At 51.0% G+C, this 22,717-nt stretch overlaps 29 non-coding genes across 29 annotated transcripts; all 29 read left to right on the top strand.

The window, feature by feature from the left end:
• The first annotated feature begins 107 nt into the window (after positions 1 to 107).
• On the top strand, positions 108 to 180 carry Trnaa-agc. The gene has a single exon. It is a non-coding gene; the product is annotated as a tRNA-Ala (tRNA).
• A 1,013-nt stretch (positions 181 to 1,193) lies between these two features.
• Trnaa-ugc lies at positions 1,194 to 1,266 on the top strand. The gene has a single exon. It is a non-coding gene; the product is annotated as a tRNA-Ala (tRNA).
• A 416-nt stretch (positions 1,267 to 1,682) lies between these two features.
• On the top strand, positions 1,683 to 1,755 carry Trnaa-agc. The gene has a single exon. It is a non-coding gene; the product is annotated as a tRNA-Ala (tRNA).
• A 1,013-nt stretch (positions 1,756 to 2,768) lies between these two features.
• Positions 2,769 to 2,841, top strand: Trnaa-ugc. Its single transcript has one exon. It is a non-coding gene; the product is annotated as a tRNA-Ala (tRNA).
• Positions 2,842 to 3,257: 416 nt separating this feature from the next.
• On the top strand, positions 3,258 to 3,330 carry Trnaa-agc. Its single transcript has one exon. It is a non-coding gene; the product is annotated as a tRNA-Ala (tRNA).
• A 1,013-nt stretch (positions 3,331 to 4,343) lies between these two features.
• Positions 4,344 to 4,416, top strand: Trnaa-ugc. Its single transcript has one exon. It is a non-coding gene; the product is annotated as a tRNA-Ala (tRNA).
• Positions 4,417 to 4,832: 416 nt separating this feature from the next.
• On the top strand, positions 4,833 to 4,905 carry Trnaa-agc. Its single transcript has one exon. It is a non-coding gene; the product is annotated as a tRNA-Ala (tRNA).
• A 1,013-nt stretch (positions 4,906 to 5,918) lies between these two features.
• Trnaa-ugc lies at positions 5,919 to 5,991 on the top strand. The gene has a single exon. It is a non-coding gene; the product is annotated as a tRNA-Ala (tRNA).
• Positions 5,992 to 6,407: 416 nt separating this feature from the next.
• Positions 6,408 to 6,480, top strand: Trnaa-agc. Its single transcript has one exon. It is a non-coding gene; the product is annotated as a tRNA-Ala (tRNA).
• A 1,013-nt stretch (positions 6,481 to 7,493) lies between these two features.
• Positions 7,494 to 7,566, top strand: Trnaa-ugc. Its single transcript has one exon. It is a non-coding gene; the product is annotated as a tRNA-Ala (tRNA).
• Positions 7,567 to 7,982: 416 nt separating this feature from the next.
• Trnaa-agc lies at positions 7,983 to 8,055 on the top strand. Its single transcript has one exon. It is a non-coding gene; the product is annotated as a tRNA-Ala (tRNA).
• Positions 8,056 to 9,068: 1,013 nt separating this feature from the next.
• Positions 9,069 to 9,141, top strand: Trnaa-ugc. The gene has a single exon. It is a non-coding gene; the product is annotated as a tRNA-Ala (tRNA).
• A 416-nt stretch (positions 9,142 to 9,557) lies between these two features.
• On the top strand, positions 9,558 to 9,630 carry Trnaa-agc. Its single transcript has one exon. It is a non-coding gene; the product is annotated as a tRNA-Ala (tRNA).
• Positions 9,631 to 10,643: 1,013 nt separating this feature from the next.
• Positions 10,644 to 10,716, top strand: Trnaa-ugc. The gene has a single exon. It is a non-coding gene; the product is annotated as a tRNA-Ala (tRNA).
• Positions 10,717 to 11,132: 416 nt separating this feature from the next.
• On the top strand, positions 11,133 to 11,205 carry Trnaa-agc. The gene has a single exon. It is a non-coding gene; the product is annotated as a tRNA-Ala (tRNA).
• Positions 11,206 to 12,218: 1,013 nt separating this feature from the next.
• Trnaa-ugc lies at positions 12,219 to 12,291 on the top strand. The gene has a single exon. It is a non-coding gene; the product is annotated as a tRNA-Ala (tRNA).
• A 416-nt stretch (positions 12,292 to 12,707) lies between these two features.
• Trnaa-agc lies at positions 12,708 to 12,780 on the top strand. The gene has a single exon. It is a non-coding gene; the product is annotated as a tRNA-Ala (tRNA).
• Positions 12,781 to 13,793: 1,013 nt separating this feature from the next.
• Trnaa-ugc lies at positions 13,794 to 13,866 on the top strand. Its single transcript has one exon. It is a non-coding gene; the product is annotated as a tRNA-Ala (tRNA).
• A 416-nt stretch (positions 13,867 to 14,282) lies between these two features.
• Positions 14,283 to 14,355, top strand: Trnaa-agc. The gene has a single exon. It is a non-coding gene; the product is annotated as a tRNA-Ala (tRNA).
• A 1,013-nt stretch (positions 14,356 to 15,368) lies between these two features.
• Positions 15,369 to 15,441, top strand: Trnaa-ugc. The gene has a single exon. It is a non-coding gene; the product is annotated as a tRNA-Ala (tRNA).
• A 416-nt stretch (positions 15,442 to 15,857) lies between these two features.
• Positions 15,858 to 15,930, top strand: Trnaa-agc. Its single transcript has one exon. It is a non-coding gene; the product is annotated as a tRNA-Ala (tRNA).
• Positions 15,931 to 16,943: 1,013 nt separating this feature from the next.
• On the top strand, positions 16,944 to 17,016 carry Trnaa-ugc. Its single transcript has one exon. It is a non-coding gene; the product is annotated as a tRNA-Ala (tRNA).
• A 416-nt stretch (positions 17,017 to 17,432) lies between these two features.
• Positions 17,433 to 17,505, top strand: Trnaa-agc. Its single transcript has one exon. It is a non-coding gene; the product is annotated as a tRNA-Ala (tRNA).
• Positions 17,506 to 18,518: 1,013 nt separating this feature from the next.
• On the top strand, positions 18,519 to 18,591 carry Trnaa-ugc. The gene has a single exon. It is a non-coding gene; the product is annotated as a tRNA-Ala (tRNA).
• A 416-nt stretch (positions 18,592 to 19,007) lies between these two features.
• Positions 19,008 to 19,080, top strand: Trnaa-agc. Its single transcript has one exon. It is a non-coding gene; the product is annotated as a tRNA-Ala (tRNA).
• A 1,013-nt stretch (positions 19,081 to 20,093) lies between these two features.
• Positions 20,094 to 20,166, top strand: Trnaa-ugc. The gene has a single exon. It is a non-coding gene; the product is annotated as a tRNA-Ala (tRNA).
• A 416-nt stretch (positions 20,167 to 20,582) lies between these two features.
• On the top strand, positions 20,583 to 20,655 carry Trnaa-agc. The gene has a single exon. It is a non-coding gene; the product is annotated as a tRNA-Ala (tRNA).
• Positions 20,656 to 21,668: 1,013 nt separating this feature from the next.
• On the top strand, positions 21,669 to 21,741 carry Trnaa-ugc. Its single transcript has one exon. It is a non-coding gene; the product is annotated as a tRNA-Ala (tRNA).
• Positions 21,742 to 22,157: 416 nt separating this feature from the next.
• On the top strand, positions 22,158 to 22,230 carry Trnaa-agc. The gene has a single exon. It is a non-coding gene; the product is annotated as a tRNA-Ala (tRNA).
• The last annotated feature ends 487 nt before the right edge of the window (positions 22,231 to 22,717 follow it).

Below are 22,717 nucleotides of genomic sequence, written 5' to 3' on the forward strand. Positions count from 1 at the left end.
GAAAGACACCCTCACGGACACATTGAGAGTAGTGTTTGTCAGCGGAATAATGGGAGTGCAAGGGTCTGTGTCATTGATATGGCTGTATGTAGCGCAGTTCGTCAGCAGGGGGCGTAGCTCAGATGGTAGAGCGCTCGCTTAGCATGCGAGAGGTACTGGGATCGATACCCAGCGCCTCCAGAATTTTTAACACACCAACATGCGCACACTGCCATGCAAGTGGAATAATTCACAGCCAGAAAATGTGTCAAGGCAGATACGAGCCAACGATTAGCAGCCACAATTGGCAAGCGTGCTGTAATGCGCACGAAGCACCCTCCTCCCACCACTACACTTAATTTAGAAACAGTACAAGTGTTCCCATAAGATTCTCAAACCTATGTCGCAAAGATCAGCCTTGCGCCGAATTCACAAAAATCCCACTGCACATTCCAATTCTTGACGTGCAGTCGGCTGCTACTGGTGTTGCTAGTTGTGACTGCTGATGACAGATGCCGTAGCAATCAATTCATGGAGTGAGTTGTATGTTTTGCGATACTCTGTCTCTGACAAGCAAGCAGAGGTGACATAGGCGCGAACACAGGAAGCTTGCAGCCCCTCGCTGCCTGCAGACACCGAACAGCCACACTAGGAGGGCGGCCTAAGTCGTCGGCGAAATGTGCTCATTCGCTTGTGTGCGACGTCAAGCTCTAAGTAAGGCTGTCACTAGCGTGAGCGTTGCGTGAGCGTCGTGTAAAGTCGGAAAAGTCGTCTGCGTGGGTGAGTGCCATGTTTGGGGAGCGTTTCGTAGTTTGCGCAGTGCAATGGAGACGCGGAAAGTTGTTGTGGCCCAGTCTTTTGCAGTTGGACGACAAGAGTGGTACACAGTAGTAAAGTGCGAGGCAGTGAGTTGGCATGAACAGTCGAGTGCACAATGGGTCTTCAGATGTGCTTGTTACCTCAGGTGCTGTGTGATTGTCGACATGGAGTGAAAACGGAGCAACTTGTGACTGTCCCTTCAATTTAAGACGTTAAAAACGGACGGAATTTGCAGTCGTAATACCAGAGCATCGAAACTACTTGGAACTCTTGCGTATGTGAACGTGTCCGCGCCTTTGTACTCTGGTCCCTTCACCCCAGCAAACCAACCAACCATCGCGTCCGTGCACATAAGAGTAGCAAAGAACGGAGATCAGCGCAGCTTGCTTGTGCTTGGGGGCGTAGCTCAGTTGGTAGAGCGTTCGCTTTGCATGTGAAAGGTCCCGGGTTCAAGCCCCGGCGCCTCCATGTTTTGTGGTCAGTGCGTGGTAAGTGTTGGTCGCGGCGAGCCTAAAGACACGCAAGATGCTGCAAAGCCAGCGTCACAGACTCGTATACCGACGTAAGGAGAGCAAGACGTAAATGTGAGGACCGGCTGTTGTCGAGGTGTCATCGAGTGCAAATCTGCCTTAGGTATAACGGCCTAACCTCAATGAAGTCTAGAGAGTGGACAACACGTTCGTCTACCTCAGAGCGTTGGCCGAACGCTATTTTCGACGTCGTGCGTGCCACTTTGATTTTGGCCAACTACGATTCGATACAGAATGCAGGAAACCTGAAAGACACCCTCACGGACACATTGAGAGTAGTGTTTGTCAGCGGAATAATGGGAGTGCAAGGGTCTGTGTCATTGATATGGCTGTATGTAGCGCAGTTCGTCAGCAGGGGGCGTAGCTCAGATGGTAGAGCGCTCGCTTAGCATGCGAGAGGTACTGGGATCGATACCCAGCGCCTCCAGAATTTTTAACACACCAACATGCGCACACTGCCATGCAAGTGGAATAATTCACAGCCAGAAAATGTGTCAAGGCAGATACGAGCCAACGATTAGCAGCCACAATTGGCAAGCGTGCTGTAATGCGCACGAAGCACCCTCCTCCCACCACTACACTTAATTTAGAAACAGTACAAGTGTTCCCATAAGATTCTCAAACCTATGTCGCAAAGATCAGCCTTGCGCCGAATTCACAAAAATCCCACTGCACATTCCAATTCTTGACGTGCAGTCGGCTGCTACTGGTGTTGCTAGTTGTGACTGCTGATGACAGATGCCGTAGCAATCAATTCATGGAGTGAGTTGTATGTTTTGCGATACTCTGTCTCTGACAAGCAAGCAGAGGTGACATAGGCGCGAACACAGGAAGCTTGCAGCCCCTCGCTGCCTGCAGACACCGAACAGCCACACTAGGAGGGCGGCCTAAGTCGTCGGCGAAATGTGCTCATTCGCTTGTGTGCGACGTCAAGCTCTAAATAAGGCTGTCACTAGCGTGAGCGTTGCGTGAGCGTCGTGTAAAGTCGGAAAAGTCGTCTGCGTGGGTGAGTGCCATGTTTGGGGAGCGTTTCGTAGTTTGCGCAGTGCAATGGAGACGCGGAAAGTTGTTGTGGCCCAGTCTTTTGCAGTTGGACGACAAGAGTGGTACACAGTAGTAAAGTGCGAGGCAGTGAGTTGGCATGAACAGTCGAGTGCACAATGGGTCTTCAGATGTGCTTGTTACCTCAGGTGCTGTGTGATTGTCGACATGGAGTGAAAACGGAGCAACTTGTGACTGTCCCTTCAATTTAAGACGTTAAAAACGGACGGAATTTGCAGTCGTAATACCAGAGCATCGAAACTACTTGGAACTCTTGCGTATGTGAACGTGTCCGCGCCTTTGTACTCTGGTCCCTTCACCCCAGCAAACCAACCAACCATCGCGTCCGTGCACATAAGAGTAGCAAAGAACGGAGATCAGCGCAGCTTGCTTGTGCTTGGGGGCGTAGCTCAGTTGGTAGAGCGTTCGCTTTGCATGTGAAAGGTCCCGGGTTCAAGCCCCGGCGCCTCCATGTTTTGTGGTCAGTGCGTGGTAAGTGTTGGTCGCGGCGAGCCTAAAGACACGCAAGATGCTGCAAAGCCAGCGTCACAGACTCGTATACCGACGTAAGGAGAGCAAGACGTAAATGTGAGGACCGGCTGTTGTCGAGGTGTCATCGAGTGCAAATCTGCCTTAGGTATAACGGCCTAACCTCAATGAAGTCTAGAGAGTGGACAACACGTTCGTCTACCTCAGAGCGTTGGCCGAACGCTATTTTCGACGTCGTGCGTGCCACTTTGATTTTGGCCAACTACGATTCGATACAGAATGCAGGAAACCTGAAAGACACCCTCACGGACACATTGAGAGTAGTGTTTGTCAGCGGAATAATGGGAGTGCAAGGGTCTGTGTCATTGATATGGCTGTATGTAGCGCAGTTCGTCAGCAGGGGGCGTAGCTCAGATGGTAGAGCGCTCGCTTAGCATGCGAGAGGTACTGGGATCGATACCCAGCGCCTCCAGAATTTTTAACACACCAACATGCGCACACTGCCATGCAAGTGGAATAATTCACAGCCAGAAAATGTGTCAAGGCAGATACGAGCCAACGATTAGCAGCCACAATTGGCAAGCGTGCTGTAATGCGCACGAAGCACCCTCCTCCCACCACTACACTTAATTTAGAAACAGTACAAGTGTTCCCATAAGATTCTCAAACCTATGTCGCAAAGATCAGCCTTGCGCCGAATTCACAAAAATCCCACTGCACATTCCAATTCTTGACGTGCAGTCGGCTGCTACTGGTGTTGCTAGTTGTGACTGCTGATGACAGATGCCGTAGCAATCAATTCATGGAGTGAGTTGTATGTTTTGCGATACTCTGTCTCTGACAAGCAAGCAGAGGTGACATAGGCGCGAACACAGGAAGCTTGCAGCCCCTCGCTGCCTGCAGACACCGAACAGCCACACTAGGAGGGCGGCCTAAGTCGTCGGCGAAATGTGCTCATTCGCTTGTGTGCGACGTCAAGCTCTAAATAAGGCTGTCACTAGCGTGAGCGTTGCGTGAGCGTCGTGTAAAGTCGGAAAAGTCGTCTGCGTGGGTGAGTGCCATGTTTGGGGAGCGTTTCGTAGTTTGCGCAGTGCAATGGAGACGCGGAAAGTTGTTGTGGCCCAGTCTTTTGCAGTTGGACGACAAGAGTGGTACACAGTAGTAAAGTGCGAGGCAGTGAGTTGGCATGAACAGTCGAGTGCACAATGGGTCTTCAGATGTGCTTGTTACCTCAGGTGCTGTGTGATTGTCGACATGGAGTGAAAACGGAGCAACTTGTGACTGTCCCTTCAATTTAAGACGTTAAAAACGGACGGAATTTGCAGTCGTAATACCAGAGCATCGAAACTACTTGGAACTCTTGCGTATGTGAACGTGTCCGCGCCTTTGTACTCTGGTCCCTTCACCCCAGCAAACCAACCAACCATCGCGTCCGTGCACATAAGAGTAGCAAAGAACGGAGATCAGCGCAGCTTGCTTGTGCTTGGGGGCGTAGCTCAGTTGGTAGAGCGTTCGCTTTGCATGTGAAAGGTCCCGGGTTCAAGCCCCGGCGCCTCCATGTTTTGTGGTCAGTGCGTGGTAAGTGTTGGTCGCGGCGAGCCTAAAGACACGCAAGATGCTGCAAAGCCAGCGTCACAGACTCGTATACCGACGTAAGGAGAGCAAGACGTAAATGTGAGGACCGGCTGTTGTCGAGGTGTCATCGAGTGCAAATCTGCCTTAGGTATAACGGCCTAACCTCAATGAAGTCTAGAGAGTGGACAACACGTTCGTCTACCTCAGAGCGTTGGCCGAACGCTATTTTCGACGTCGTGCGTGCCACTTTGATTTTGGCCAACTACGATTCGATACAGAATGCAGGAAACCTGAAAGACACCCTCACGGACACATTGAGAGTAGTGTTTGTCAGCGGAATAATGGGAGTGCAAGGGTCTGTGTCATTGATATGGCTGTATGTAGCGCAGTTCGTCAGCAGGGGGCGTAGCTCAGATGGTAGAGCGCTCGCTTAGCATGCGAGAGGTACTGGGATCGATACCCAGCGCCTCCAGAATTTTTAACACACCAACATGCGCACACTGCCATGCAAGTGGAATAATTCACAGCCAGAAAATGTGTCAAGGCAGATACGAGCCAACGATTAGCAGCCACAATTGGCAAGCGTGCTGTAATGCGCACGAAGCACCCTCCTCCCACCACTACACTTAATTTAGAAACAGTACAAGTGTTCCCATAAGATTCTCAAACCTATGTCGCAAAGATCAGCCTTGCGCCGAATTCACAAAAATCCCACTGCACATTCCAATTCTTGACGTGCAGTCGGCTGCTACTGGTGTTGCTAGTTGTGACTGCTGATGACAGATGCCGTAGCAATCAATTCATGGAGTGAGTTGTATGTTTTGCGATACTCTGTCTCTGACAAGCAAGCAGAGGTGACATAGGCGCGAACACAGGAAGCTTGCAGCCCCTCGCTGCCTGCAGACACCGAACAGCCACACTAGGAGGGCGGCCTAAGTCGTCGGCGAAATGTGCTCATTCGCTTGTGTGCGACGTCAAGCTCTAAATAAGGCTGTCACTAGCGTGAGCGTTGCGTGAGCGTCGTGTAAAGTCGGAAAAGTCGTCTGCGTGGGTGAGTGCCATGTTTGGGGAGCGTTTCGTAGTTTGCGCAGTGCAATGGAGACGCGGAAAGTTGTTGTGGCCCAGTCTTTTGCAGTTGGACGACAAGAGTGGTACACAGTAGTAAAGTGCGAGGCAGTGAGTTGGCATGAACAGTCGAGTGCACAATGGGTCTTCAGATGTGCTTGTTACCTCAGGTGCTGTGTGATTGTCGACATGGAGTGAAAACGGAGCAACTTGTGACTGTCCCTTCAATTTAAGACGTTAAAAACGGACGGAATTTGCAGTCGTAATACCAGAGCATCGAAACTACTTGGAACTCTTGCGTATGTGAACGTGTCCGCGCCTTTGTACTCTGGTCCCTTCACCCCAGCAAACCAACCAACCATCGCGTCCGTGCACATAAGAGTAGCAAAGAACGGAGATCAGCGCAGCTTGCTTGTGCTTGGGGGCGTAGCTCAGTTGGTAGAGCGTTCGCTTTGCATGTGAAAGGTCCCGGGTTCAAGCCCCGGCGCCTCCATGTTTTGTGGTCAGTGCGTGGTAAGTGTTGGTCGCGGCGAGCCTAAAGACACGCAAGATGTTGCAAAGCCAGCGTCACAGACTCGTATACCGACGTAAGGAGAGCAAGACGTAAATGTGAGGACCGGCTGTTGTCGAGGTGTCATCGAGTGCAAATCTGCCTTAGGTATAACGGCCTAACCTCAATGAAGTCTAGAGAGTGGACAACACGTTCGTCTACCTCAGAGCGTTGGCCGAACGCTATTTTCGACGTCGTGCGTGCCACTTTGATTTTGGCCAACTACGATTCGATACAGAATGCAGGAAACCTGAAAGACACCCTCACGGACACATTGAGAGTAGTGTTTGTCAGCGGAATAATGGGAGTGCAAGGGTCTGTGTCATTGATATGGCTGTATGTAGCGCAGTTCGTCAGCAGGGGGCGTAGCTCAGATGGTAGAGCGCTCGCTTAGCATGCGAGAGGTACTGGGATCGATACCCAGCGCCTCCAGAATTTTTAACACACCAACATGCGCACACTGCCATGCAAGTGGAATAATTCACAGCCAGAAAATGTGTCAAGGCAGATACGAGCCAACGATTAGCAGCCACAATTGGCAAGCGTGCTGTAATGCGCACGAAGCACCCTCCTCCCACCACTACACTTAATTTAGAAACAGTACAAGTGTTCCCATAAGATTCTCAAACCTATGTCGCAAAGATCAGCCTTGCGCCGAATTCACAAAAATCCCACTGCACATTCCAATTCTTGACGTGCAGTCGGCTGCTACTGGTGTTGCTAGTTGTGACTGCTGATGACAGATGCCGTAGCAATCAATTCATGGAGTGAGTTGTATGTTTTGCGATACTCTGTCTCTGACAAGCAAGCAGAGGTGACATAGGCGCGAACACAGGAAGCTTGCAGCCCCTCGCTGCCTGCAGACACCGAACAGCCACACTAGGAGGGCGGCCTAAGTCGTCGGCGAAATGTGCTCATTCGCTTGTGTGCGACGTCAAGCTCTAAATAAGGCTGTCACTAGCGTGAGCGTTGCGTGAGCGTCGTGTAAAGTCGGAAAAGTCGTCTGCGTGGGTGAGTGCCATGTTTGGGGAGCGTTTCGTAGTTTGCGCAGTGCAATGGAGACGCGGAAAGTTGTTGTGGCCCAGTCTTTTGCAGTTGGACGACAAGAGTGGTACACAGTAGTAAAGTGCGAGGCAGTGAGTTGGCATGAACAGTCGAGTGCACAATGGGTCTTCAGATGTGCTTGTTACCTCAGGTGCTGTGTGATTGTCGACATGGAGTGAAAACGGAGCAACTTGTGACTGTCCCTTCAATTTAAGACGTTAAAAACGGACGGAATTTGCAGTCGTAATACCAGAGCATCGAAACTACTTGGAACTCTTGCGTATGTGAACGTGTCCGCGCCTTTGTACTCTGGTCCCTTCACCCCAGCAAACCAACCAACCATCGCGTCCGTGCACATAAGAGTAGCAAAGAACGGAGATCAGCGCAGCTTGCTTGTGCTTGGGGGCGTAGCTCAGTTGGTAGAGCGTTCGCTTTGCATGTGAAAGGTCCCGGGTTCAAGCCCCGGCGCCTCCATGTTTTGTGGTCAGTGCGTGGTAAGTGTTGGTCGCGGCGAGCCTAAAGACACGCAAGATGTTGCAAAGCCAGCGTCACAGACTCGTATACCGACGTAAGGAGAGCAAGACGTAAATGTGAGGACCGGCTGTTGTCGAGGTGTCATCGAGTGCAAATCTGCCTTAGGTATAACGGCCTAACCTCAATGAAGTCTAGAGAGTGGACAACACGTTCGTCTACCTCAGAGCGTTGGCCGAACGCTATTTTCGACGTCGTGCGTGCCACTTTGATTTTGGCCAACTACGATTCGATACAGAATGCAGGAAACCTGAAAGACACCCTCACGGACACATTGAGAGTAGTGTTTGTCAGCGGAATAATGGGAGTGCAAGGGTCTGTGTCATTGATATGGCTGTATGTAGCGCAGTTCGTCAGCAGGGGGCGTAGCTCAGATGGTAGAGCGCTCGCTTAGCATGCGAGAGGTACTGGGATCGATACCCAGCGCCTCCAGAATTTTTAACACACCAACATGCGCACACTGCCATGCAAGTGGAATAATTCACAGCCAGAAAATGTGTCAAGGCAGATACGAGCCAACGATTAGCAGCCACAATTGGCAAGCGTGCTGTAATGCGCACGAAGCACCCTCCTCCCACCACTACACTTAATTTAGAAACAGTACAAGTGTTCCCATAAGATTCTCAAACCTATGTCGCAAAGATCAGCCTTGCGCCGAATTCACAAAAATCCCACTGCACATTCCAATTCTTGACGTGCAGTCGGCTGCTACTGGTGTTGCTAGTTGTGACTGCTGATGACAGATGCCGTAGCAATCAATTCATGGAGTGAGTTGTATGTTTTGCGATACTCTGTCTCTGACAAGCAAGCAGAGGTGACATAGGCGCGAACACAGGAAGCTTGCAGCCCCTCGCTGCCTGCAGACACCGAACAGCCACACTAGGAGGGCGGCCTAAGTCGTCGGCGAAATGTGCTCATTCGCTTGTGTGCGACGTCAAGCTCTAAATAAGGCTGTCACTAGCGTGAGCGTTGCGTGAGCGTCGTGTAAAGTCGGAAAAGTCGTCTGCGTGGGTGAGTGCCATGTTTGGGGAGCGTTTCGTAGTTTGCGCAGTGCAATGGAGACGCGGAAAGTTGTTGTGGCCCAGTCTTTTGCAGTTGGACGACAAGAGTGGTACACAGTAGTAAAGTGCGAGGCAGTGAGTTGGCATGAACAGTCGAGTGCACAATGGGTCTTCAGATGTGCTTGTTACCTCAGGTGCTGTGTGATTGTCGACATGGAGTGAAAACGGAGCAACTTGTGACTGTCCCTTCAATTTAAGACGTTAAAAACGGACGGAATTTGCAGTCGTAATACCAGAGCATCGAAACTACTTGGAACTCTTGCGTATGTGAACGTGTCCGCGCCTTTGTACTCTGGTCCCTTCACCCCTGCAAACCAACCAACCATCGCGTCCGTGCACATAAGAGTAGCAAAGAACGGAGATCAGCGCAGCTTGCTTGTGCTTGGGGGCGTAGCTCAGTTGGTAGAGCGTTCGCTTTGCATGTGAAAGGTCCCGGGTTCAAGCCCCGGCGCCTCCATGTTTTGTGGTCAGTGCGTGGTAAGTGTTGGTCGCGGCGAGCCTAAAGACACGCAAGATGTTGCAAAGCCAGCGTCACAGACTCGTATACCGACGTAAGGAGAGCAAGACGTAAATGTGAGGACCGGCTGTTGTCGAGGTGTCATCGAGTGCAAATCTGCCTTAGGTATAACGGCCTAACCTCAATGAAGTCTAGAGAGTGGACAACACGTTCGTCTACCTCAGAGCGTTGGCCGAACGCTATTTTCGACGTCGTGCGTGCCACTTTGATTTTGGCCAACTACGATTCGATACAGAATGCAGGAAACCTGAAAGACACCCTCACGGACACATTGAGAGTAGTGTTTGTCAGCGGAATAATGGGAGTGCAAGGGTCTGTGTCATTGATATGGCTGTATGTAGCGCAGTTCGTCAGCAGGGGGCGTAGCTCAGATGGTAGAGCGCTCGCTTAGCATGCGAGAGGTACTGGGATCGATACCCAGCGCCTCCAGAATTTTTAACACACCAACATGCGCACACTGCCATGCAAGTGGAATAATTCACAGCCAGAAAATGTGTCAAGGCAGATACGAGCCAACGATTAGCAGCCACAATTGGCAAGCGTGCTGTAATGCGCACGAAGCACCCTCCTCCCACCACTACACTTAATTTAGAAACAGTACAAGTGTTCCCATAAGATTCTCAAACCTATGTCGCAAAGATCAGCCTTGCGCCGAATTCACAAAAATCCCACTGCACATTCCAATTCTTGACGTGCAGTCGGCTGCTACTGGTGTTGCTAGTTGTGACTGCTGATGACAGATGCCGTAGCAATCAATTCATGGAGTGAGTTGTATGTTTTGCGATACTCTGTCTCTGACAAGCAAGCAGAGGTGACATAGGCGCGAACACAGGAAGCTTGCAGCCCCTCGCTGCCTGCAGACACCGAACAGCCACACTAGGAGGGCGGCCTAAGTCGTCGGCGAAATGTGCTCATTCGCTTGTGTGCGACGTCAAGCTCTAAATAAGGCTGTCACTAGCGTGAGCGTTGCGTGAGCGTCGTGTAAAGTCGGAAAAGTCGTCTGCGTGGGTGAGTGCCATGTTTGGGGAGCGTTTCGTAGTTTGCGCAGTGCAATGGAGACGCGGAAAGTTGTTGTGGCCCAGTCTTTTGCAGTTGGACGACAAGAGTGGTACACAGTAGTAAAGTGCGAGGCAGTGAGTTGGCATGAACAGTCGAGTGCACAATGGGTCTTCAGATGTGCTTGTTACCTCAGGTGCTGTGTGATTGTCGACATGGAGTGAAAACGGAGCAACTTGTGACTGTCCCTTCAATTTAAGACGTTAAAAACGGACGGAATTTGCAGTCGTAATACCAGAGCATCGAAACTACTTGGAACTCTTGCGTATGTGAACGTGTCCGCGCCTTTGTACTCTGGTCCCTTCACCCCTGCAAACCAACCAACCATCGCGTCCGTGCACATAAGAGTAGCAAAGAACGGAGATCAGCGCAGCTTGCTTGTGCTTGGGGGCGTAGCTCAGTTGGTAGAGCGTTCGCTTTGCATGTGAAAGGTCCCGGGTTCAAGCCCCGGCGCCTCCATGTTTTGTGGTCAGTGCGTGGTAAGTGTTGGTCGCGGCGAGCCTAAAGACACGCAAGATGTTGCAAAGCCAGCGTCACAGACTCGTATACCGACGTAAGGAGAGCAAGACGTAAATGTGAGGACCGGCTGTTGTCGAGGTGTCATCGAGTGCAAATCTGCCTTAGGTATAACGGCCTAACCTCAATGAAGTCTAGAGAGTGGACAACACGTTCGTCTACCTCAGAGCGTTGGCCGAACGCTATTTTCGACGTCGTGCGTGCCACTTTGATTTTGGCCAACTACGATTCGATACAGAATGCAGGAAACCTGAAAGACACCCTCACGGACACATTGAGAGTAGTGTTTGTCAGCGGAATAATGGGAGTGCAAGGGTCTGTGTCATTGATATGGCTGTATGTAGCGCAGTTCGTCAGCAGGGGGCGTAGCTCAGATGGTAGAGCGCTCGCTTAGCATGCGAGAGGTACTGGGATCGATACCCAGCGCCTCCAGAATTTTTAACACACCAACATGCGCACACTGCCATGCAAGTGGAATAATTCACAGCCAGAAAATGTGTCAAGGCAGATACGAGCCAACGATTAGCAGCCACAATTGGCAAGCGTGCTGTAATGCGCACGAAGCACCCTCCTCCCACCACTACACTTAATTTAGAAACAGTACAAGTGTTCCCATAAGATTCTCAAACCTATGTCGCAAAGATCAGCCTTGCGCCGAATTCACAAAAATCCCACTGCACATTCCAATTCTTGACGTGCAGTCGGCTGCTACTGGTGTTGCTAGTTGTGACTGCTGATGACAGATGCCGTAGCAATCAATTCATGGAGTGAGTTGTATGTTTTGCGATACTCTGTCTCTGACAAGCAAGCAGAGGTGACATAGGCGCGAACACAGGAAGCTTGCAGCCCCTCGCTGCCTGCAGACACCGAACAGCCACACTAGGAGGGCGGCCTAAGTCGTCGGCGAAATGTGCTCATTCGCTTGTGTGCGACGTCAAGCTCTAAATAAGGCTGTCACTAGCGTGAGCGTTGCGTGAGCGTCGTGTAAAGTCGGAAAAGTCGTCTGCGTGGGTGAGTGCCATGTTTGGGGAGCGTTTCGTAGTTTGCGCAGTGCAATGGAGACGCGGAAAGTTGTTGTGGCCCAGTCTTTTGCAGTTGGACGACAAGAGTGGTACACAGTAGTAAAGTGCGAGGCAGTGAGTTGGCATGAACAGTCGAGTGCACAATGGGTCTTCAGATGTGCTTGTTACCTCAGGTGCTGTGTGATTGTCGACATGGAGTGAAAACGGAGCAACTTGTGACTGTCCCTTCAATTTAAGACGTTAAAAACGGACGGAATTTGCAGTCGTAATACCAGAGCATCGAAACTACTTGGAACTCTTGCGTATGTGAACGTGTCCGCGCCTTTGTACTCTGGTCCCTTCACCCCTGCAAACCAACCAACCATCGCGTCCGTGCACATAAGAGTAGCAAAGAACGGAGATCAGCGCAGCTTGCTTGTGCTTGGGGGCGTAGCTCAGTTGGTAGAGCGTTCGCTTTGCATGTGAAAGGTCCCGGGTTCAAGCCCCGGCGCCTCCATGTTTTGTGGTCAGTGCGTGGTAAGTGTTGGTCGCGGCGAGCCTAAAGACACGCAAGATGTTGCAAAGCCAGCGTCACAGACTCGTATACCGACGTAAGGAGAGCAAGACGTAAATGTGAGGACCGGCTGTTGTCGAGGTGTCATCGAGTGCAAATCTGCCTTAGGTATAACGGCCTAACCTCAATGAAGTCTAGAGAGTGGACAACACGTTCGTCTACCTCAGAGCGTTGGCCGAACGCTATTTTCGACGTCGTGCGTGCCACTTTGATTTTGGCCAACTACGATTCGATACAGAATGCAGGAAACCTGAAAGACACCCTCACGGACACATTGAGAGTAGTGTTTGTCAGCGGAATAATGGGAGTGCAAGGGTCTGTGTCATTGATATGGCTGTATGTAGCGCAGTTCGTCAGCAGGGGGCGTAGCTCAGATGGTAGAGCGCTCGCTTAGCATGCGAGAGGTACTGGGATCGATACCCAGCGCCTCCAGAATTTTTAACACACCAACATGCGCACACTGCCATGCAAGTGGAATAATTCACAGCCAGAAAATGTGTCAAGGCAGATACGAGCCAACGATTAGCAGCCACAATTGGCAAGCGTGCTGTAATGCGCACGAAGCACCCTCCTCCCACCACTACACTTAATTTAGAAACAGTACAAGTGTTCCCATAAGATTCTCAAACCTATGTCGCAAAGATCAGCCTTGCGCCGAATTCACAAAAATCCCACTGCACATTCCAATTCTTGACGTGCAGTCGGCTGCTACTGGTGTTGCTAGTTGTGACTGCTGATGACAGATGCCGTAGCAATCAATTCATGGAGTGAGTTGTATGTTTTGCGATACTCTGTCTCTGACAAGCAAGCAGAGGTGACATAGGCGCGAACACAGGAAGCTTGCAGCCCCTCGCTGCCTGCAGACACCGAACAGCCACACTAGGAGGGCGGCCTAAGTCGTCGGCGAAATGTGCTCATTCGCTTGTGTGCGACGTCAAGCTCTAAATAAGGCTGTCACTAGCGTGAGCGTTGCGTGAGCGTCGTGTAAAGTCGGAAAAGTCGTCTGCGTGGGTGAGTGCCATGTTTGGGGAGCGTTTCGTAGTTTGCGCAGTGCAATGGAGACGCGGAAAGTTGTTGTGGCCCAGTCTTTTGCAGTTGGACGACAAGAGTGGTACACAGTAGTAAAGTGCGAGGCAGTGAGTTGGCATGAACAGTCGAGTGCACAATGGGTCTTCAGATGTGCTTGTTACCTCAGGTGCTGTGTGATTGTCGACATGGAGTGAAAACGGAGCAACTTGTGACTGTCCCTTCAATTTAAGACGTTAAAAACGGACGGAATTTGCAGTCGTAATACCAGAGCATCGAAACTACTTGGAACTCTTGCGTATGTGAACGTGTCCGCGCCTTTGTACTCTGGTCCCTTCACCCCAGCAAACCAACCAACCATCGCGTCCGTGCACATAAGAGTAGCAAAGAACGGAGATCAGCGCAGCTTGCTTGTGCTTGGGGGCGTAGCTCAGTTGGTAGAGCGTTCGCTTTGCATGTGAAAGGTCCCGGGTTCAAGCCCCGGCGCCTCCATGTTTTGTGGTCAGTGCGTGGTAAGTGTTGGTCGCGGCGAGCCTAAAGACACGCAAGATGCTGCAAAGCCAGCGTCACAGACTCGTATACCGACGTAAGGAGAGCAAGACGTAAATGTGAGGACCGGCTGTTGTCGAGGTGTCATCGAGTGCAAATCTGCCTTAGGTATAACGGCCTAACCTCAATGAAGTCTAGAGAGTGGACAACACGTTCGTCTACCTCAGAGCGTTGGCCGAACGCTATTTTCGACGTCGTGCGTGCCACTTTGATTTTGGCCAACTACGATTCGATACAGAATGCAGGAAACCTGAAAGACACCCTCACGGACACATTGAGAGTAGTGTTTGTCAGCGGAATAATGGGAGTGCAAGGGTCTGTGTCATTGATATGGCTGTATGTAGCGCAGTTCGTCAGCAGGGGGCGTAGCTCAGATGGTAGAGCGCTCGCTTAGCATGCGAGAGGTACTGGGATCGATACCCAGCGCCTCCAGAATTTTTAACACACCAACATGCGCACACTGCCATGCAAGTGGAATAATTCACAGCCAGAAAATGTGTCAAGGCAGATACGAGCCAACGATTAGCAGCCACAATTGGCAAGCGTGCTGTAATGCGCACGAAGCACCCTCCTCCCACCACTACACTTAATTTAGAAACAGTACAAGTGTTCCCATAAGATTCTCAAACCTATGTCGCAAAGATCAGCCTTGCGCCGAATTCACAAAAATCCCACTGCACATTCCAATTCTTGACGTGCAGTCGGCTGCTACTGGTGTTGCTAGTTGTGACTGCTGATGACAGATGCCGTAGCAATCAATTCATGGAGTGAGTTGTATGTTTTGCGATACTCTGTCTCTGACAAGCAAGCAGAGGTGACATAGGCGCGAACACAGGAAGCTTGCAGCCCCTCGCTGCCTGCAGACACCGAACAGCCACACTAGGAGGGCGGCCTAAGTCGTCGGCGAAATGTGCTCATTCGCTTGTGTGCGACGTCAAGCTCTAAATAAGGCTGTCACTAGCGTGAGCGTTGCGTGAGCGTCGTGTAAAGTCGGAAAAGTCGTCTGCGTGGGTGAGTGCCATGTTTGGGGAGCGTTTCGTAGTTTGCGCAGTGCAATGGAGACGCGGAAAGTTGTTGTGGCCCAGTCTTTTGCAGTTGGACGACAAGAGTGGTACACAGTAGTAAAGTGCGAGGCAGTGAGTTGGCATGAACAGTCGAGTGCACAATGGGTCTTCAGATGTGCTTGTTACCTCAGGTGCTGTGTGATTGTCGACATGGAGTGAAAACGGAGCAACTTGTGACTGTCCCTTCAATTTAAGACGTTAAAAACGGACGGAATTTGCAGTCGTAATACCAGAGCATCGAAACTACTTGGAACTCTTGCGTATGTGAACGTGTCCGCGCCTTTGTACTCTGGTCCCTTCACCCCAGCAAACCAACCAACCATCGCGTCCGTGCACATAAGAGTAGCAAAGAACGGAGATCAGCGCAGCTTGCTTGTGCTTGGGGGCGTAGCTCAGTTGGTAGAGCGTTCGCTTTGCATGTGAAAGGTCCCGGGTTCAAGCCCCGGCGCCTCCATGTTTTGTGGTCAGTGCGTGGTAAGTGTTGGTCGCGGCGAGCCTAAAGACACGCAAGATGTTGCAAAGCCAGCGTCACAGACTCGTATACCGACGTAAGGAGAGCAAGACGTAAATGTGAGGACCGGCTGTTGTCGAGGTGTCATCGAGTGCAAATCTGCCTTAGGTATAACGGCCTAACCTCAATGAAGTCTAGAGAGTGGACAACACGTTCGTCTACCTCAGAGCGTTGGCCGAACGCTATTTTCGACGTCGTGCGTGCCACTTTGATTTTGGCCAACTACGATTCGATACAGAATGCAGGAAACCTGAAAGACACCCTCACGGACACATTGAGAGTAGTGTTTGTCAGCGGAATAATGGGAGTGCAAGGGTCTGTGTCATTGATATGGCTGTATGTAGCGCAGTTCGTCAGCAGGGGGCGTAGCTCAGATGGTAGAGCGCTCGCTTAGCATGCGAGAGGTACTGGGATCGATACCCAGCGCCTCCAGAATTTTTAACACACCAACATGCGCACACTGCCATGCAAGTGGAATAATTCACAGCCAGAAAATGTGTCAAGGCAGATACGAGCCAACGATTAGCAGCCACAATTGGCAAGCGTGCTGTAATGCGCACGAAGCACCCTCCTCCCACCACTACACTTAATTTAGAAACAGTACAAGTGTTCCCATAAGATTCTCAAACCTATGTCGCAAAGATCAGCCTTGCGCCGAATTCACAAAAATCCCACTGCACATTCCAATTCTTGACGTGCAGTCGGCTGCTACTGGTGTTGCTAGTTGTGACTGCTGATGACAGATGCCGTAGCAATCAATTCATGGAGTGAGTTGTATGTTTTGCGATACTCTGTCTCTGACAAGCAAGCAGAGGTGACATAGGCGCGAACACAGGAAGCTTGCAGCCCCTCGCTGCCTGCAGACACCGAACAGCCACACTAGGAGGGCGGCCTAAGTCGTCGGCGAAATGTGCTCATTCGCTTGTGTGCGACGTCAAGCTCTAAATAAGGCTGTCACTAGCGTGAGCGTTGCGTGAGCGTCGTGTAAAGTCGGAAAAGTCGTCTGCGTGGGTGAGTGCCATGTTTGGGGAGCGTTTCGTAGTTTGCGCAGTGCAATGGAGACGCGGAAAGTTGTTGTGGCCCAGTCTTTTGCAGTTGGACGACAAGAGTGGTACACAGTAGTAAAGTGCGAGGCAGTGAGTTGGCATGAACAGTCGAGTGCACAATGGGTCTTCAGATGTGCTTGTTACCTCAGGTGCTGTGTGATTGTCGACATGGAGTGAAAACGGAGCAACTTGTGACTGTCCCTTCAATTTAAGACGTTAAAAACGGACGGAATTTGCAGTCGTAATACCAGAGCATCGAAACTACTTGGAACTCTTGCGTATGTGAACGTGTCCGCGCCTTTGTACTCTGGTCCCTTCACCCCAGCAAACCAACCAACCATCGCGTCCGTGCACATAAGAGTAGCAAAGAACGGAGATCAGCGCAGCTTGCTTGTGCTTGGGGGCGTAGCTCAGTTGGTAGAGCGTTCGCTTTGCATGTGAAAGGTCCCGGGTTCAAGCCCCGGCGCCTCCATGTTTTGTGGTCAGTGCGTGGTAAGTGTTGGTCGCGGCGAGCCTAAAGACACGCAAGATGTTGCAAAGCCAGCGTCACAGACTCGTATACCGACGTAAGGAGAGCAAGACGTAAATGTGAGGACCGGCTGTTGTCGAGGTGTCATCGAGTGCAAATCTGCCTTAGGTATAACGGCCTAACCTCAATGAAGTCTAGAGAGTGGACAACACGTTCGTCTACCTCAGAGCGTTGGCCGAACGCTATTTTCGACGTCGTGCGTGCCACTTTGATTTTGGCCAACTACGATTCGATACAGAATGCAGGAAACCTGAAAGACACCCTCACGGACACATTGAGAGTAGTGTTTGTCAGCGGAATAATGGGAGTGCAAGGGTCTGTGTCATTGATATGGCTGTATGTAGCGCAGTTCGTCAGCAGGGGGCGTAGCTCAGATGGTAGAGCGCTCGCTTAGCATGCGAGAGGTACTGGGATCGATACCCAGCGCCTCCAGAATTTTTAACACACCAACATGCGCACACTGCCATGCAAGTGGAATAATTCACAGCCAGAAAATGTGTCAAGGCAGATACGAGCCAACGATTAGCAGCCACAATTGGCAAGCGTGCTGTAATGCGCACGAAGCACCCTCCTCCCACCACTACACTTAATTTAGAAACAGTACAAGTGTTCCCATAAGATTCTCAAACCTATGTCGCAAAGATCAGCCTTGCGCCGAATTCACAAAAATCCCACTGCACATTCCAATTCTTGACGTGCAGTCGGCTGCTACTGGTGTTGCTAGTTGTGACTGCTGATGACAGATGCCGTAGCAATCAATTCATGGAGTGAGTTGTATGTTTTGCGATACTCTGTCTCTGACAAGCAAGCAGAGGTGACATAGGCGCGAACACAGGAAGCTTGCAGCCCCTCGCTGCCTGCAGACACCGAACAGCCACACTAGGAGGGCGGCCTAAGTCGTCGGCGAAATGTGCTCATTCGCTTGTGTGCGACGTCAAGCTCTAAATAAGGCTGTCACTAGCGTGAGCGTTGCGTGAGCGTCGTGTAAAGTCGGAAAAGTCGTCTGCGTGGGTGAGTGCCATGTTTGGGGAGCGTTTCGTAGTTTGCGCAGTGCAATGGAGACGCGGAAAGTTGTTGTGGCCCAGTCTTTTGCAGTTGGACGACAAGAGTGGTACACAGTAGTAAAGTGCGAGGCAGTGAGTTGGCATGAACAGTCGAGTGCACAATGGGTCTTCAGATGTGCTTGTTACCTCAGGTGCTGTGTGATTGTCGACATGGAGTGAAAACGGAGCAACTTGTGACTGTCCCTTCAATTTAAGACGTTAAAAACGGACGGAATTTGCAGTCGTAATACCAGAGCATCGAAACTACTTGGAACTCTTGCGTATGTGAACGTGTCCGCGCCTTTGTACTCTGGTCCCTTCACCCCAGCAAACCAACCAACCATCGCGTCCGTGCACATAAGAGTAGCAAAGAACGGAGATCAGCGCAGCTTGCTTGTGCTTGGGGGCGTAGCTCAGTTGGTAGAGCGTTCGCTTTGCATGTGAAAGGTCCCGGGTTCAAGCCCCGGCGCCTCCATGTTTTGTGGTCAGTGCGTGGTAAGTGTTGGTCGCGGCGAGCCTAAAGACACGCAAGATGTTGCAAAGCCAGCGTCACAGACTCGTATACCGACGTAAGGAGAGCAAGACGTAAATGTGAGGACCGGCTGTTGTCGAGGTGTCATCGAGTGCAAATCTGCCTTAGGTATAACGGCCTAACCTCAATGAAGTCTAGAGAGTGGACAACACGTTCGTCTACCTCAGAGCGTTGGCCGAACGCTATTTTCGACGTCGTGCGTGCCACTTTGATTTTGGCCAACTACGATTCGATACAGAATGCAGGAAACCTGAAAGACACCCTCACGGACACATTGAGAGTAGTGTTTGTCAGCGGAATAATGGGAGTGCAAGGGTCTGTGTCATTGATATGGCTGTATGTAGCGCAGTTCGTCAGCAGGGGGCGTAGCTCAGATGGTAGAGCGCTCGCTTAGCATGCGAGAGGTACTGGGATCGATACCCAGCGCCTCCAGAATTTTTAACACACCAACATGCGCACACTGCCATGCAAGTGGAATAATTCACAGCCAGAAAATGTGTCAAGGCAGATACGAGCCAACGATTAGCAGCCACAATTGGCAAGCGTGCTGTAATGCGCACGAAGCACCCTCCTCCCACCACTACACTTAATTTAGAAACAGTACAAGTGTTCCCATAAGATTCTCAAACCTATGTCGCAAAGATCAGCCTTGCGCCGAATTCACAAAAATCCCACTGCACATTCCAATTCTTGACGTGCAGTCGGCTGCTACTGGTGTTGCTAGTTGTGACTGCTGATGACAGATGCCGTAGCAATCAATTCATGGAGTGAGTTGTATGTTTTGCGATACTCTGTCTCTGACAAGCAAGCAGAGGTGACATAGGCGCGAACACAGGAAGCTTGCAGCCCCTCGCTGCCTGCAGACACCGAACAGCCACACTAGGAGGGCGGCCTAAGTCGTCGGCGAAATGTGCTCATTCGCTTGTGTGCGACGTCAAGCTCTAAATAAGGCTGTCACTAGCGTGAGCGTTGCGTGAGCGTCGTGTAAAGTCGGAAAAGTCGTCTGCGTGGGTGAGTGCCATGTTTGGGGAGCGTTTCGTAGTTTGCGCAGTGCAATGGAGACGCGGAAAGTTGTTGTGGCCCAGTCTTTTGCAGTTGGACGACAAGAGTGGTACACAGTAGTAAAGTGCGAGGCAGTGAGTTGGCATGAACAGTCGAGTGCACAATGGGTCTTCAGATGTGCTTGTTACCTCAGGTGCTGTGTGATTGTCGACATGGAGTGAAAACGGAGCAACTTGTGACTGTCCCTTCAATTTAAGACGTTAAAAACGGACGGAATTTGCAGTCGTAATACCAGAGCATCGAAACTACTTGGAACTCTTGCGTATGTGAACGTGTCCGCGCCTTTGTACTCTGGTCCCTTCACCCCAGCAAACCAACCAACCATCGCGTCCGTGCACATAAGAGTAGCAAAGAACGGAGATCAGCGCAGCTTGCTTGTGCTTGGGGGCGTAGCTCAGTTGGTAGAGCGTTCGCTTTGCATGTGAAAGGTCCCGGGTTCAAGCCCCGGCGCCTCCATGTTTTGTGGTCAGTGCGTGGTAAGTGTTGGTCGCGGCGAGCCTAAAGACACGCAAGATGTTGCAAAGCCAGCGTCACAGACTCGTATACCGACGTAAGGAGAGCAAGACGTAAATGTGAGGACCGGCTGTTGTCGAGGTGTCATCGAGTGCAAATCTGCCTTAGGTATAACGGCCTAACCTCAATGAAGTCTAGAGAGTGGACAACACGTTCGTCTACCTCAGAGCGTTGGCCGAACGCTATTTTCGACGTCGTGCGTGCCACTTTGATTTTGGCCAACTACGATTCGATACAGAATGCAGGAAACCTGAAAGACACCCTCACGGACACATTGAGAGTAGTGTTTGTCAGCGGAATAATGGGAGTGCAAGGGTCTGTGTCATTGATATGGCTGTATGTAGCGCAGTTCGTCAGCAGGGGGCGTAGCTCAGATGGTAGAGCGCTCGCTTAGCATGCGAGAGGTACTGGGATCGATACCCAGCGCCTCCAGAATTTTTAACACACCAACATGCGCACACTGCCATGCAAGTGGAATAATTCACAGCCAGAAAATGTGTCAAGGCAGATACGAGCCAACGATTAGCAGCCACAATTGGCAAGCGTGCTGTAATGCGCACGAAGCACCCTCCTCCCACCACTACACTTAATTTAGAAACAGTACAAGTGTTCCCATAAGATTCTCAAACCTATGTCGCAAAGATCAGCCTTGCGCCGAATTCACAAAAATCCCACTGCACATTCCAATTCTTGACGTGCAGTCGGCTGCTACTGGTGTTGCTAGTTGTGACTGCTGATGACAGATGCCGTAGCAATCAATTCATGGAGTGAGTTGTATGTTTTGCGATACTCTGTCTCTGACAAGCAAGCAGAGGTGACATAGGCGCGAACACAGGAAGCTTGCAGCCCCTCGCTGCCTGCAGACACCGAACAGCCACACTAGGAGGGCGGCCTAAGTCGTCGGCGAAATGTGCTCATTCGCTTGTGTGCGACGTCAAGCTCTAAATAAGGCTGTCACTAGCGTGAGCGTTGCGTGAGCGTCGTGTAAAGTCGGAAAAGTCGTCTGCGTGGGTGAGTGCCATGTTTGGGGAGCGTTTCGTAGTTTGCGCAGTGCAATGGAGACGCGGAAAGTTGTTGTGGCCCAGTCTTTTGCAGTTGGACGACAAGAGTGGTACACAGTAGTAAAGTGCGAGGCAGTGAGTTGGCATGAACAGTCGAGTGCACAATGGGTCTTCAGATGTGCTTGTTACCTCAGGTGCTGTGTGATTGTCGACATGGAGTGAAAACGGAGCAACTTGTGACTGTCCCTTCAATTTAAGACGTTAAAAACGGACGGAATTTGCAGTCGTAATACCAGAGCATCGAAACTACTTGGAACTCTTGCGTATGTGAACGTGTCCGCGCCTTTGTACTCTGGTCCCTTCACCCCAGCAAACCAACCAACCATCGCGTCCGTGCACATAAGAGTAGCAAAGAACGGAGATCAGCGCAGCTTGCTTGTGCTTGGGGGCGTAGCTCAGTTGGTAGAGCGTTCGCTTTGCATGTGAAAGGTCCCGGGTTCAAGCCCCGGCGCCTCCATGTTTTGTGGTCAGTGCGTGGTAAGTGTTGGTCGCGGCGAGCCTAAAGACACGCAAGATGTTGCAAAGCCAGCGTCACAGACTCGTATACCGACGTAAGGAGAGCAAGACGTAAATGTGAGGACCGGCTGTTGTCGAGGTGTCATCGAGTGCAAATCTGCCTTAGGTATAACGGCCTAACCTCAATGAAGTCTAGAGAGTGGACAACACGTTCGTCTACCTCAGAGCGTTGGCCGAACGCTATTTTCGACGTCGTGCGTGCCACTTTGATTTTGGCCAACTACGATTCGATACAGAATGCAGGAAACCTGAAAGACACCCTCACGGACACATTGAGAGTAGTGTTTGTCAGCGGAATAATGGGAGTGCAAGGGTCTGTGTCATTGATATGGCTGTATGTAGCGCAGTTCGTCAGCAGGGGGCGTAGCTCAGATGGTAGAGCGCTCGCTTAGCATGCGAGAGGTACTGGGATCGATACCCAGCGCCTCCAGAATTTTTAACACACCAACATGCGCACACTGCCATGCAAGTGGAATAATTCACAGCCAGAAAATGTGTCAAGGCAGATACGAGCCAACGATTAGCAGCCACAATTGGCAAGCGTGCTGTAATGCGCACGAAGCACCCTCCTCCCACCACTACACTTAATTTAGAAACAGTACAAGTGTTCCCATAAGATTCTCAAACCTATGTCGCAAAGATCAGCCTTGCGCCGAATTCACAAAAATCCCACTGCACATTCCAATTCTTGACGTGCAGTCGGCTGCTACTGGTGTTGCTAGTTGTGACTGCTGATGACAGATGCCGTAGCAATCAATTCATGGAGTGAGTTGTATGTTTTGCGATACTCTGTCTCTGACAAGCAAGCAGAGGTGACATAGGCGCGAACACAGGAAGCTTGCAGCCCCTCGCTGCCTGCAGACACCGAACAGCCACACTAGGAGGGCGGCCTAAGTCGTCGGCGAAATGTGCTCATT

This window comes from Schistocerca americana, unplaced genomic scaffold (assembly GCF_021461395.2).
Source record: "Schistocerca americana isolate TAMUIC-IGC-003095 unplaced genomic scaffold, iqSchAmer2.1 HiC_scaffold_247, whole genome shotgun sequence".
Classification (NCBI taxonomy): Eukaryota; Metazoa; Arthropoda; class Insecta; order Orthoptera; family Acrididae; genus Schistocerca; species Schistocerca americana.